This window comes from Piliocolobus tephrosceles, chromosome 6 (assembly GCF_002776525.5).
Source record: "Piliocolobus tephrosceles isolate RC106 chromosome 6, ASM277652v3, whole genome shotgun sequence".
NCBI lineage: Eukaryota > Metazoa > Chordata > Mammalia > Primates > Cercopithecidae > Piliocolobus > Piliocolobus tephrosceles.
In genome coordinates, this window is record NC_045439.1 from 80,164,648 (window position 1) to 80,179,655 (window position 15,008).

The window sequence follows — 15,008 nt, forward strand, 5'->3', positions numbered from 1 at the left end:
CAGTAGGTGGTACCAAAATTTATAATGTTTGGCTACTTTGGGCTTTATGGGCAGCTTGCTAATTGCTTTGTCAATTAATCTAACTGACGTAATTTAATTTCCTTTGCTGCATTACATAACGGTTTATTAAAGAACTCATATTCAGCTCCTTGGCCCTGGATGACCAGCTTATTTGTAACTGTTGCTAACAGTTTCCAGAAACCCTCTGCTGACATCCTCATCTTCCTAAATGAGAGGAAGTGGGGAACCTGATCCCACATATTAAGCGAGGGCAGATATAGACCTAGTTTCTGAACTAGACCTTATGTCTAAAACTTAAATCTGAACTTGGAAAGTAGGAAGACAGAATGATGTCCCATTTACAAGGTACTGGAGAAAATCTATTTTGGTCCCACAAAGGATCTTTCCCCCAAGTCCACTGCAGGTTTTGCTCTGGCCAACCCCTGATGTGTCCTCATGCATTTCCCTATGTATACTTTCTTCCATGTTCTTTGCTAAAGGAGCAGAGAAAGAAAGAACTCGTTAGACAAGGAAGGGAAGTGAGAAGCTAGCAATAAACTTGGTGGGAAGGGAAAATTCCACCTCTGAAAATAACCCCAGACAGTGATATATCTCTCTAGCACTTAGAAAGGCCCCTGTTTAATCTCAGGAGTGGAACCATGAAAGTCACATTTCTAATGCAAATGAAAGAACTCAAAAAATTGTTTGAACTGATGAGGAGAAATTTTTTTTTTTTTTTTCTGGGATTCCCCATTTGTCCAGGGGCCAGAATTACCTTCACTTCTTTCTGTTGCCTTTTCTAGAAATACCCAGAGCAATACTTCCCTCTACTGCTTGCAAGCAATTATACAACCGAGATAATTAGAATTATTTATACAAAATGGCATACCTGTTTCACAGGTGAAGAAACTGAGGCATATGTGTTGGCCTTTGCAAAGTAAAGTCAAAAGGAAAGTTTAATAACGCTCTAAGATACCCTCTGCTCTATAGAATATCTATATGTAAGCCTAGGCAAATGTACCTTTCTGAATGTAAATCTGAACCAATGGACTCTGTTAAACAAAGAGATCAGGCAAACTATTTTTTTAATCTATTAGTTGTTAAAGGGAAGCTTTTGAAATAGATTTAGAAGAGCAGAAGCAACAAATTATCAAAGTATATATCTACAAATACCTGAGTCTCACATCACACTGCTGATGTCAGAACCTCTGCAAGAGGGACCTGGGCTGGCTTCTAACAAAATTTTTCAAGCAATTCTAATAACTGCTAAATGAGTAAAATGTAATCCCGGCTAGTAGGGTATTTGAAAGCAGTGGAGAAGAAAATGTGTATGATGTCTGTTTTTATTGTTCATATAAAATGGTTTCAATTTTATCATTTGATAAAAGTATGGAATAAATTCATTTGCATTGATTATATTATGGTCTTAATTATTTTAAATTATATAAAGATATGTAATAAAGTCACAATTATTGGCCATAGAAACATACAATTTAGAAATTGTCAGCAGATGTTGGCATCTTCATATTTTTTCCCATTTATAATTTAGCTCCATTTACATTTGGTGGCATTTGTTGAATAGCTACAGAAAGAATGAAAGTGCACCATGAGAGTGGAATTAGGTCTGTGTGACCCACCAAGTGTCTGTTCAACAAAAAGCGATTTCTCAAGGGCAAAGTGGCTTCTAACCAGTAAAAGTCTTATATTTCATCAGAAGGGTCATTCTACCAGTATCCTAGCTGACTGGCTATGAAACTAGCTATGAAAAGGACTTCTCAAGAAACTAGAAAGTCTAGTAGTATTGCAGTGTCAAAAAGAGACTTTTGCTGCAGAGGTGGGAGTGTTTGAGCTTATCATTGAGGGATTAAGAGCCAGAGTGTTAGCAACTATCCTTCGAGTAGCCATGATCATGTCAAGAACCTCCATGGGTGGGAGTATTGCCATTGCCTTTAAGCACTGAAGATTAAAACAAACAGATAAAGCTCGACCCAATGAGACAGTCAGTCTCACCGCCATCTGTGAGCCTGGCGTTCTATGGGGGGAGAAAATAACAGGCTATCAACCCAAGATTTACCTGCAAAAGCTTTAGAACTCCAATTTCAAGCCCTCCAGATATAGCTTCATCTTTCATTTAAAGAACCTCTTGTTTCCATCTAAGAAACTATAAGCTATAGGTAAAGTTGAACCCCAAGTTTCATAAGGAATATAACCCTGAGAAACAATAGGTGACTGAAAATCACACAACTGAAAGTATTAGAATTACCTTAAGTCAGTTCTGAAAACATGACCTATTCATCATACTTTATGAAGCAAGATTTTAAATACAAAATATCATGACATTAGTCATCCTATTCAAACGTTTGCCATGAGTGATAATTTTATGAAGTTATGAATTAATATACCCATAATTACTTTTTGATACAAATAACATAAATGTTTCCTCTTGTGGCTGGTCTCATCTGGCTTTGCAGGTAAGCCATGGAAGTTATGCAGAGAATGAGGGAGAGGACAAGGGGGAGGTTGGTTAAATGAGCCTGGGAAGGGCACAGAAGCTGGGATAGAAAGATTATTTCTGAGGACCGATTAGAGGACTAGAGAGGAGAAACGATCTTTGGTCTTAGACCTTAGTCTTGTTCTCCAAACCACCATTCACTAGATGTGCAGCCTTTAACAAGTTTTGTAGAATTCATGACTTTCAGTCTCCTCATCTGAAAATATCAATACATAAAATCTCATGAAATCGTTTTAAGGGCTAAATTAAAGTGATGCATAGAGAGTGATCAGGAAGGTACACAGCAAGCATGTAAAAAGTAGCAACAACAATACTTTATACAGTTATTAATTGCTGGTCTCCACTGAGTTGCTTGAGAGAGTAACTAACCATCATTCAATAAATAAAGTTTGCTGTTACATACTACAGAACATGTTATAAATAGTTGCCAATGTCAGGAGCAGGGCTACTGGAAATCTACCTGGAATATTTACCCTGAGACTGTTCATTTGTAGCTCTATATTTGAGGCCACTGTCATTTCTGGCTTTCTCACAATTCTCCTGATCTGCAGTCATGAGGGCCTCTTGTGCCTGAGGTAGCTATTAGGAGAAAAATATCAATCCCTTTGAGATGTTCCCCAGTGCCTCTCCAAGGTAAACCTTTCACAAAGTTTATAACATATATTTTGAATCAGTCCTTGATAAACATATCCTTCAAATTAGGTGAAAATATATGCATTTGCATAATTTCTGAAAACAGAGGCAGGCATTTTTCTTGGCATTAATTCACAATATTATCTCCTAAATAATACAGACATCTATAAAACAGAAGGACGCGGACTCCTGAAATTCCTCATTCTAAATAAGATTTGAGAAAGCACCTCTCTTTCCCATTCAGAGATATCTCCCCTAGTGGCCTTGAGACAAGAATTTGATAATTTGATGTACACCCCTTTGGGATAAGAGGTACCAAAACCAGATTTACCTATTTTGTGGTTTTGCTTCAGGCTAGTTCATAACTCTCAATCCTTAGAATAGGAAGGAGGAATAAGGTATAAGTTCTACTGTCCCCATTGCTAAGTGAAAACCTAAAATGGTAACCACATGGTGGAAATCCAGGTTATATTCAGGTCACTCATTTTATTGTTACAGAAATGCACGATCTTCAAGTGGTGTTGTAGGCAGTAGCTTTGTTAAAATAGAATGGATCAAAGTCTGAAAACAATGATTGTCACATTTTAGAGTGTGGACTTAGTTTTAAAAGCAGCAGGGAATCAATGTGTTTTCGTGGTATTGGAACCATGCTTTAAGAGAACAGTCTGACCACAGTATACAAAAAGATAGAAAATAAGGGAAGAAGTTTATTGTGCAATGGTTCCTAGGGGAAACGTTGAGGTCCTGGTGTAGTGTTTGAATTAGACAGATGAAGGTAACCTCTGCAGAAGGAGAACCTATGGGAAACTGATTAGAAGCCAAAGAAGGCCAAAGAGGGAAGCAAGAGAAAGGGAGACGAAACCATATAAAGTTTCCAAGCCTTCAGTAGTGGCTGAATGATAGTATGGTACTACAGTTTACAGAATTAGAAGATACTAGTTATAGCAGAAGGTGGATTTGGGGATTTTACACATGTTGGTCATGGCGCCAGGAAGGTTGTTATAGAATTGACCGAGGTGCATTGAGAAGGAAATCTGGAGCTGTGTAAGGAGACTGAGGCATACAAATATTTTTAAGAATCTACTAGGGAGATGTTTGCCATCAAGAGAATTGATTAATCTGCTGAGGGAGACAGAACATATTTATGGGCGGAGGGGCAGTCAAGGAAGAGAACTAGGAAAGTAGGAATTTCAAAAGAAACTAAATAGCAGTGTTAATGTGATGAAAAGTCAAAGCAAATGATCGCTTAATAGAAAAGATGACTGAAGGGGAGCCAAGGGTATAGATTTGCTTCTCACTGAAGGGAAGGAACCAAGAAATAAGGCATCAGTTTAGGGAAGTGACAAGCTTGAGGAAAAAAAAAAAAAAAAAGCTTGTTGTTTTTCCTTTTTGTTTGGTGTTGGGGACGACAGTCTAAAAATTATATGGAAAATGCCAAAGTAAGAGAATGGTTTATGGAGGAAGAGACTGGCAGAAGCAGCAAGAAATAGAATCAAACACAGAGAAAAAAGAATAAATTCTGGTAACAAAGAGGAATCTTTCTTTCTCACAGACAGAAAGGAAGGGATGACAAAAGAATGATACCTCACAAGACAGAAGACAGAAAATTACAGGATTGTGGCAGACATGAGGGCAACTAGTGAGAGAGTGACGAAAGGTCTGAGACTGGTATTGTGAGACAATGGAGTATTTAAAGTCATTTTTGAGATTTTGGCTGGCACAAACTAGTGGTGCATCAAAGGACTGCAGTGCAACTGCGCTGGTCCAAGCGAGGAGAGGCAGCAAAAAGCAGTGTTCATTTTTGAAGGCTGCCTCAAGTGGCTTTTGGTGGCTCAGACGTCAATGCATCCAAAAACTGTCGGAACTGGAGACCAGCTAGATGAGAGGAATGAAGGTCAAGTAGGTGAGACATCCTTGAGTCATCCTCATTAGAATGTTGCATATTCTTAAAAGAGAATCCAGGCAAAGAGGAAATTAGAAAAAAACATGGGAAAAGGTAACAAACCGGGAAAATGAGTCAAGTCCCGGAGACAATATTGAGGATCAACATCAGATTTAGGTGACGTTATCAGAGGTGAATTAGGACCATTTTAATGATGATGAGATCAAAGGTGACTGAGTCACTGGTGTCGGAGGTAGAAGGAAAACATAAGCTTGTGGAGCTGAAAACAGGAGTATGTATTAAATTTAGGGAGGAGGGTGAGCTTACAGTAGAGTGGGTAACTAAGAGTTAGGTTCTGAAGTCACTGAGGACACAGGAAACTGCTGGTGGATCTTGAATGAGATAACGGAGATGTTATGAACACACCAAGGGTAAATACCTTCAGAAAGTAAGTCCTCCATTCTGTGAATCAGTGGTTGAATGGCCCCTGCTTCAATAGCACCTGCACTTTCAGAGACAACAAAATATGGTTCAGGTCTAATAATGGAAATCATGGAAAATCACTGTACTGCTTAGTCTTTGACCAGCTAGAGAAAATATTGGATCCGAAAGTATATAAATTAGCTCCAGCGTTCCATTAGTATATATTAGCATCAGTAATCAGAAATCTAAAAATGAAGTTTAATGGAAAAAATGAAGGTGAGTCCCTAGTGTTCTGTTATACTCTATTTCTAGTGAATACTGTTTGTCTCCCTTAGAGAATTTCCTTTCAGAGACGAGGTGAAAAGTGTGTCTATAAAAGAAATATTGATTAGTTTAACAACCTAATTAAATGTGATTAACCTTTTAAGAGTATTAGGTAGATCTTTAAACTCTACAAAGCTGAAAAATACTTGTATGTTCAGTGAAGGGCACCTTCTAAATACTTTGGAAATTTATAAGAATTGGGTACTTATAAGACTAAAGTTAGAATTCAAAATTTTAAAATGTGTCATTCTTTCTGTACTTTTGTTTTTCAGTTACTCAGAATTAAAAATAACTTAACATTTGTTTTATTTGTGAAAATATTTATGAAGAGAATGATACACCAAACAAACCAGGCTAGAAGACAGGTCGATAGAATAAAGGAAAGTTGAAAGTATTACCCCACACATACACACACATTCGGATTAAAAGTTTTAGAATGTTAGTTTCTTCTCTTCTTTTTTTATGTTTCCCAAATTCTACAACATTTGCAATTCATGGATTCACAAACAAGACCTAATAACAAGAGTTTTAACATAAATAGTAACGGAACTGTTAGGGGAAAGGAAGGAAATTTACCTCTGATCTACATGCACTAGCTATCCCCTGCTATTCCGCAACCTCAGTTTAATAAGTAAGTTCTTTGGCATCAGTACAAAGGTGAATCAGCTCCATGAGTCTCGATTTACAATAAGGCATAACATAAGCTTTAAGGGAGAACAGAACTTATGAACAAATGGAAAATTAGAGAAGTTTTCTTTCTTTTCTAAAAAAAAAAAAATTATACTAAAGGAAAACTACATTATTTCCCTGAATACACAGTTGCACAAATTATTATTTACAGAGTTTCTTTAATCACGCACAACCATAAGAACAACTTCCAGCTTTTTCTTTTCCTATTCAAAGCAGATTTTTAACAAGAAAATGGTGAGGCATCAGAAACTTAGTCTCTCATGGAGTTGACCTTTTAAATATTCAGCATTTTTATTGACTGTCCATTGTATTTTCTTCCCTTGAGATACTGGTATGGTAATCAAAGCGTGGGAATAGTTAAACATTATTACAAAACCCCAAAGCCAAATGCATCCTCCACAAAAATCTGCATTTCTCTTCCAACAACTAACTGTGTTTGTGATTAAATGCAAATATAAATGCTAGCAATCAAAACAATGGCTTGCAATCATGTGCAGAATGATTCATGAATTAGCGTGTGTGTGTGTGTGTGTGTGTGTGTGTGTGTGCCTGTGTGTGTGTCTGGGGAGATATATATATATATCTTGCTCTCCAGATTTTTAAATGTATTTTAGAGGTTAGAAGAAAAATAAGAGAAAAGAATTCAAGTATTTTGGGTTATAATAAAAGATGCTGCCAAATCCTTCAGCAAATGTTCATCATGCTAAATACATTATAATAACTATTCATTGGTCATATATATTCAAAATTCCCAAAATTATATATTAACAAATTATGTTCAAGATGCATAAAACTTAATGGGAAAACTTTTAAAGCCTGATTTTCAGTACAAAAAAACCTTTGGAATGTTCTCTACTTGAGATTTTAATGCTGCTTAGAAATTTCTTTAGGACACCTAGAACTCCTTTTGTGATTCTTCCTCAGCTGTTTTACAGACAGCAGTGATCTGTGTAACACACATTTTCACTTTCTGCATGATTGAAAGAGTTCATATGCTATATCCAATTTTAGGGTAGTGCATAAGATTACACTTCTAGAATACAGAAAGCGATAGCCATCAAAACTGCACTGTTGCTGTTTATAGTAATTTCCAGTATTTATTGTTTGATGGACATTTGTGAATAATAGAGAGGGTGATGCCAAGAGGATGTTTAGGCCACAGTAATAACTGGTAGTACACACTGTTGACCGTAGACAGGCATGAACCAGCAAGCACTTGGATACTCAATACACTCCCAAGTGCTTTTTGGAATGGAACCGACTTTGAAGAATATATAACAAATATGCATAATATCATGCTGGCTGACTTTCTTTGCCTTGTTGAAGCTTTCATGGTGCATAAATTTAGGACTTGAATTGCCCACTGCAGATTTTATTCAAGTTGTTTTGCAAATTACCCTCCATTTCCAACAGTTTGGCCATGAATTTTACACTGAACTCCAACGCACTTTCCAACAGAAAGCCTAGGATAGGCCGAATAGCAAAATGATCGAGAGTATGAATTGTGGAGTGAGGCTGACCTGGCATCAGCCTTGGATAAATTACTTTGCTTCTCTTAGCTTCAGTTTCCTCACCTTTATACGGGAGATTGTAGTAATTTTACCTTCCATAAATATAATGAATAAGCGAAATAATACATGTGAAGCAGGTAACAGAGTTCGTGACAAATAGAAAACATGCATAATTTTTAGGTGGCGTCATTGTGAACTCATATACACATGTAGGCCTTTTATGTAAATTACCGTTCAGTGTAGTGACTGATTCTCTGTCAAGGGTGTCTATGAACGCTGGGTTGTGGCTAATCTTCTTTCAATGCCCAGCATTGGCAACTGCTTCAGAAATACTGTAATGTGCCTTTCTAGCCAAGATACTGTGATAGTGCAAGTTTTTAATTCTAAAGAGAAGCCTCCACATTGACCCTGATGATGCTTTTACTTGCCAACAAAAAGACCAGGAAATGAAAAGATTGAGAGACGAGAGTTGCTAAAAAATTTCACACAGTGCGTTTCTCCACAGAGGTGTGTTTCCAAGGAGCACAGTTTTCCCTATGTGAACATCAAACTCCAAGAACGGGCTGTTGTTCACCTGTGCCTTCTGCTGATGTGCCCGCCATCCCTGTTATAGTATGTCAAGCATGAGGGAGGAGAACCTCCTATGGGGACCTTTAGTGGACATTTGGAGAATCTAATTGTTGTGGTCGATTCTTACTCTAACAGCTCAATTCCTGTTCTGCAGACAAGATTTTTGATTTGAAATCTGTGTCTTTCATTCCAGCTTAGCATGTAGGGTTGGATGCAGGAGTAAACTCTTAGTTTCTTTTCTTGTTTCTCCTGCTGTCCTGCTCAAAGGATCTTGGTAATGGATTTGGAAGAATTTAGTACCCCAAAGACTCTTCAAAAGAGTCTTACTTGACAATATTTAAGTCAAAATTGGGACTGAGGCAACTATCAAAAATATATGCAAAATGTTGACTCTTTCTCCCAATGTTCATTGTAAGGTTACTGTAATACTGTGCTGCTTGCATTTAAGAGGCAGCACTTGTTATGCCAATGCTTCCACCATAAAACCCCTAATATACAGGCATTGTTAGCTACCTATAAAAACAGACGTAGATGCAGAGTATGGCATTCCAAATATCATCATAAGTACATTTTTAAGAATTCACTTAAGGTATTTCTAGAGTGTTCTAAATGCTTAAAAGAAACAAAGCCAAAATACTTTATATATTGCCTGGAATGGTATAAAAATACAGGCAGTGCTGTGTAATAAATATACACATTTTAAGGTCCTGGCTAAAGATCAAATGTTCAAAGAGCTGGGACAAGCAATTTGTACATTTGCCTCAGAAATGTGTACTTCCTTCCCTTGTGGACTGGGAGTGAGAGAGAACTTTTAAAGTATCAATAGTGTTTTCGTTTTTGCTCCCTTTGCCAGGAATTGGAGAGACAATTCTATATTTCCATAATGTGACTCTGCAGTGTGGAACGCATCTCTGTTCTTTTCTCTACCTTAATTTCAGTTGAATTGAGATTCATCTGCTTTTCAGTCTAATTTGGACTTTTATCTTTCACTTTGTTTAACTTCACGTCACAGCATTTGAATTGAACATTTGTAATTAGGGAACTCTTACACTTTTATGGCCAAGGTTTCTCCTATGTTTTCTTACATTAAGATAATCTGCCTTTATTTCTATCATAACCACTAATTGGGAAGTTACCATCTTCTTGAATTTCTACATCTTGAATTTCACAGCAGGATCTAAAACTCTGAAGCCTCATACTCAGCATTCATGATTAAGACCCACCATTTTACAAATCTAATAACTAGCTATAATAGAAAGGAGTAGAAGCCAAATCTGTGAGTTTATTAATTAATTCAACCACTGGGGTTTACGTTTTTTATCTGCCTTCTGCTCCAGGCAGGCACAAACCATGAGGAACAATTAGAGCACTGACCAAAGAGAAGATGAATTACATGGAATGAGATTTCTTTGGCAAAACTTACTAACCAAGCTCATTTTGAAATGTTTATATTCTCAAGTTAATTGACTTAATTAGATGAATCTTAGTCTTCATTTGTATGATATTATTGCTATATGCATAGCTCTCTTTTACCTTATGTCCATTTAAAAATATAATATAAACCCATCACCAATCCAAGAACTAAAACACTACCATTCACTTACATCTATTAATGAGCACTTTGCCATTCCTTACCATCCCCTAAGAAGTAAGCAATATCTGTAATTTTGCATTTATAGTTTCCTTACTTTTTAAAGAACATTGTTTTGAAGCCACATATATTTGCATAAACAATGTACTGCTTATTTCTGCCTATTTTTGAACTTTGGTGTATCAAACTATGCAGTCCTCTGACACTTGTTTTTCTCATTGCACATTATGTTACTAAGAGTCATCTGTATTGTCTGTAATACTAGTTTATGTGTTGTCATTGCTGTATAATATTCCACTGTGATAATATATCACAAGTTATTTATCCAGTCTCTTGTCAAAAATTTATCCAGTCTTATCATCTTGGCTGTTTCTAGTTGTAGGGTTATCTGAGGTGGGTGGGCAAAGAGCAGGAAAATTCAAAAACTGTTTTTTATTTTACTACTGAAGAATTAAGGTATAGGTGTTGGCATGGTATATCAGTGCAAGTGTTTCTACTTATATGTATGTACACATATATGTATAATTTTTAGATCATAGGGTATGTGAATGTTCAACTTTATGAGATAATCCCAAATTCTTTCCAAAGTGGCTGCTTCAGTTTACATTCCCACTAGCAATTTGAACGAAAACTCACCGAACCACATCTTCTCCAGTACTTACTCTGTTGAGTTTCTTGCATCTTTCTCCCAATTGAAAGGAATAAAATTGCACTGCAGATTTGCATTTCTCTGATTATTAATTATATGGAGTATATTTTCATATATGTATCAGTCAAATATATTTACTGTTTTCTAAAATGCCTATGGAGTTTTCTCATTCATTTTTTATTTGTAGCATTTGTGTGTTCCTTATTTGCTTGGTGGAATATTTTATAAATTCTGAATACTAATCCTTTGTCAGCTGTATGTTTACAAATATTGCCGCACTAGTTTGTAGCTTTTATTTGTATTATTATTATTATTATTATTATTATTATTATTATTATTATTATTATTTTTGAGATGGAGTCTCACTCTGTCACCCAGGCTGGAGTGCAGTGGTGTAACCTAGGCTCACTGCAACCTCCACCTCCTGGGTTCCAGCGATTTTCCTGCCTCAGTCTCCCGAGTAGCTGGAACTACAGGCACATGCCACCACGCTGGGTTAATTTTTGTATTTTTTACTAGAGACAGGGTCTCACCATGTTGGCCAGGCTGGTCTTGAACTCCTGACCTTGTGATCCGCCTGCCTTGGCCTCTCAAAGTGCTTGGATTACAGGTGTGAGCCACCATGCCTGGCTGTAATTTCTTCAAAGTGTCTTTTAGGAAATAGAAGTTTTTAACTTAATACAGTCCAGCTTATCAATTATTTCTTTTATGTTATAATTTTATAAATCAAATAAGTTAAATACATACTGAGCACTCACTATGTGTATGGGTTACGCCAGGTCCTGGAGATACAAAAATGAAAACAAAATAGTCCTTTCTTCCAAGGAGCTGAAAGTCTAAGGAGAATAACAAACAGGTAAGTGATTATAAAATCGTACGGTATCTACTATGATAGAGACAGCAAAATATGTACTGAACACAACCGGAAAACCTTCACAGAAGCAGATGCAATATTTAAGCTACCACTTAACAACTGCAAGAAAGAAATGTTATCAACATATGCCAAGGCTAAGTGATAAAAGAAACCATAATGAAAAACTGTGCAACCGAGAGTGGTGGCTCATGCCTGTAATCCCAGCACTTTGGGAGGCCGAGGTGGGAGGATCACTTGAGGTCATGAGTTCGAGACCAACCTGGCCAACATGATGAAACCCTATCTCCACTAAAAATACAAAAATCAGCTGGGAGTGGTGGCAGGCGCCTGTAATCTCAGCTACTCTGGCAGGAGAATCGCTTGAACCCGGGAGGCGGAGGTTGCACTGAGCTGAGATCATGCCACTGCACTCCAGCCTGGGCAAGTGAGCAAGATTCTGTCTCAAAAAAAAAAAAAAAAAAAAAAAAAGTGCAAGTAAAATCAAAGTTGACATGCAATTGGTATGAGTAAAGGAAAGTGAGGCACCGTGGGATTGCAACCCCCAGGGTCTCACCGTAGAGGAGATGCACTGTGGAGGGACACAGCTGACAAATGCATAGGGACTTTTCATGTGTGCCTGAGTCACTGCTGTATCCATCCCCAAGATTCTGAATGGTTTTGACACACAGTGAGTACTTCCATAGACATTTGTCAAATATCTGAGTGAGTGAATAAAAAAGAAAAGGAAAGAATGTCTATTAGTTTATTTGGGCTGCTGTAACTGAGCACCACAAACTTGGGGGCCTGAAACAACAAAAATTTATTCTCTTAGAGTTGTGGAAACCAGAAATCTGACATCAAGGTGTTGGCAGGGCAGTGCTCCCTCCAAACACTCCAGAGAGGATTTGTCCTTGTCCTTTCCAGCTTCTGGTGGCTCCAAGTGTTCCTTGGCTGTGGCAGCATCACTCCAATCTCTGCCTGTGTCTTTCAACAGCCTTCTTCTCTGGGTGTCTCCTCTATGTATAAGGACACTTCTCATTGGATTTAGGGCCCATCTGGGTAATCCAGAATTATCTCATCTTGGGATTCTTCACCTCTGGATATTTCTGCACCCCTTCAACCATGTGCAAAGAAGATACTATCAGCATAATCAGTAACAAAAATACTGATGACAGAAACAAAAATGTGAAAAACAGTATGAATGATTCAGGACTGTACAAATAGATGAACAGAACAGAATAGAAAGGATAGAAACAGGTGCATGTATATCAGAGATTTAGTGTGTGAGGGAGGTGGGCCTCATTTCAGCCAGGAAAAGACAGCTCTTCAGTAAATGGTGTTGACTGGCAATTTGGTGGTGCAGATGATAGACTCTTGCCTCTAACCACTCACCAAAACCCAGATGAGGGAAAGAGCTGCATATATAAAAGAAAAATAAATAAGGTAATATATTTTATAATATTGAGGTTGAAAGAAACTTCAAAAGCAACACAGACTAGGTAACATGTGTAGATAACACCACCAGGGAAATACTTGCATATGTGCATACAGAAGCATCTATAAGGATGGTCAGTGAAGCATTGTAACCTAAAATTAGAGATAAGCTAAATATCTGTAAATAGGGAGAGAATTAGGTAAAGTGTCATACACCTTTACTATGACATGTGATTCAGCCATCAAAAGAATGAAACAGATCCATATCTAGTGACATAGAAAAGTCTTTGAGATATAATGTTGTTAAGTAAAGGAAACTAGCAATACATATAATGTAATCCAACTTATGATTTTTAAAAAGGAAGCCATACACATACATGTATAGATATGCATATGCATGCACAGTCTCATACATATAGACACACATATCTGAATACATACATACAGATGTATCTATACATGTATACATGTACATATATTATAAATGTGTGGACAAAGGCTTGGAAAGACATGAATTTTTATGCTGCTGAGTTCTTAGACGAAGTGGGGTTGGAGGGAGGGGCATTGATAGAACTACCTGATTGGCAATTACCATTTCCTGCAGTTTCCTTGGGGGGATCATTCTTCCCCCATTCTCTAAGGTGCTTATGGGGATGCCAATTACAGTACAAATCTCTTGCACAATGTCACTTGCAACTGAGAGTCTTGGTCAATCTAGGCTGTTTCCCTCTCACTCTATGTATTTGCATATCATTTGATTGTCTTTACGAAGAGAATGTATTAATGCGTTCCTTGTATAAAAATGTCACACTTTGATTTAAATATTTATTTGCATATTTGTTTATTTACTATTGCCTTGCCTCACTAGACTTGACGGCAAGGACTACAGTATAAACAGAGACTATGACTGTTATATAGTAGTTGCCCAAGAAATAGTTATTTAAAAATAACAGTGTGTTCTGAGAAAGTTAAACAGTACATATGCCTAGACTGTAGGATGCTTAGGGAATGGCAGGGCTAATAAAGGTGGTAAGCATGTATAGGGGGAAAGTTATGAAGAAATTTTTAAACCATGCATTACATCTGTAGTCAATGGTAGTACAGATTTGGCACCTGTGTCATCAATTAAATCATTAGTTTAAATTCTTCTGTCCTATAAAAATGTACATACTCAGTTGCAAAGACTTTCCTAAGGTCAACAATTCATTAAAATACGAGTGTGCTCTCCCATGTCTTTGGCCAGGTGGAAAAGCTGGTTTCAGCAGGGTGCATATGAGGCCAAGATAACATATGTGGTTCTTTGGTAGGTCTGTTTTCTTCATTGTAATGCACATCCAGCTGTCTGGCAACCTTGCACTTGAGCTCATAATGAGAATGGGTGAGAGGGTGTTTCAGAGTTGGCACAGATCCACTAGAAAGAGCTCAAAGCATTCTGTTGGGGAGTATCAACATCTTCATCTTCCTCAATAGGAGACAACTTCATAAATACAAGACCTTTGCCTACAGTGCTCTCTTACCAGTGGAATCAACGTCAAAAGTTCAATCTTAATACAAATCTATGTAAGTTCTTCCATTGTTGTTCCGCTTGTGGTGCACATCTGTTTATTTTCTTGACATGAGTTGCACATTACAAATTCACTCAGTACACGGATGGAAAATATTAGTGGGAACATTGACTGCAGCTGTCCTTTTCATAGCCTGAGATTGTTTGCAACTCTGCCTTGTATACTTTTTTAAAATGCTTTAACTAAAAATGAGTTATTATGTCTGGTCACAAAATATCCACAATCTCACTTTCCCAGTAGCCATGACTATGGATTTTAGCAGACTTTGGCTTTATTAGACCCTTGAGATACTTCTCCTAACCACACTCTCCTACCTGGCCCTGTTGCCCTAGTATAGTTTATTACAAAGTGGTTTTTTGGCCACCTTGAAA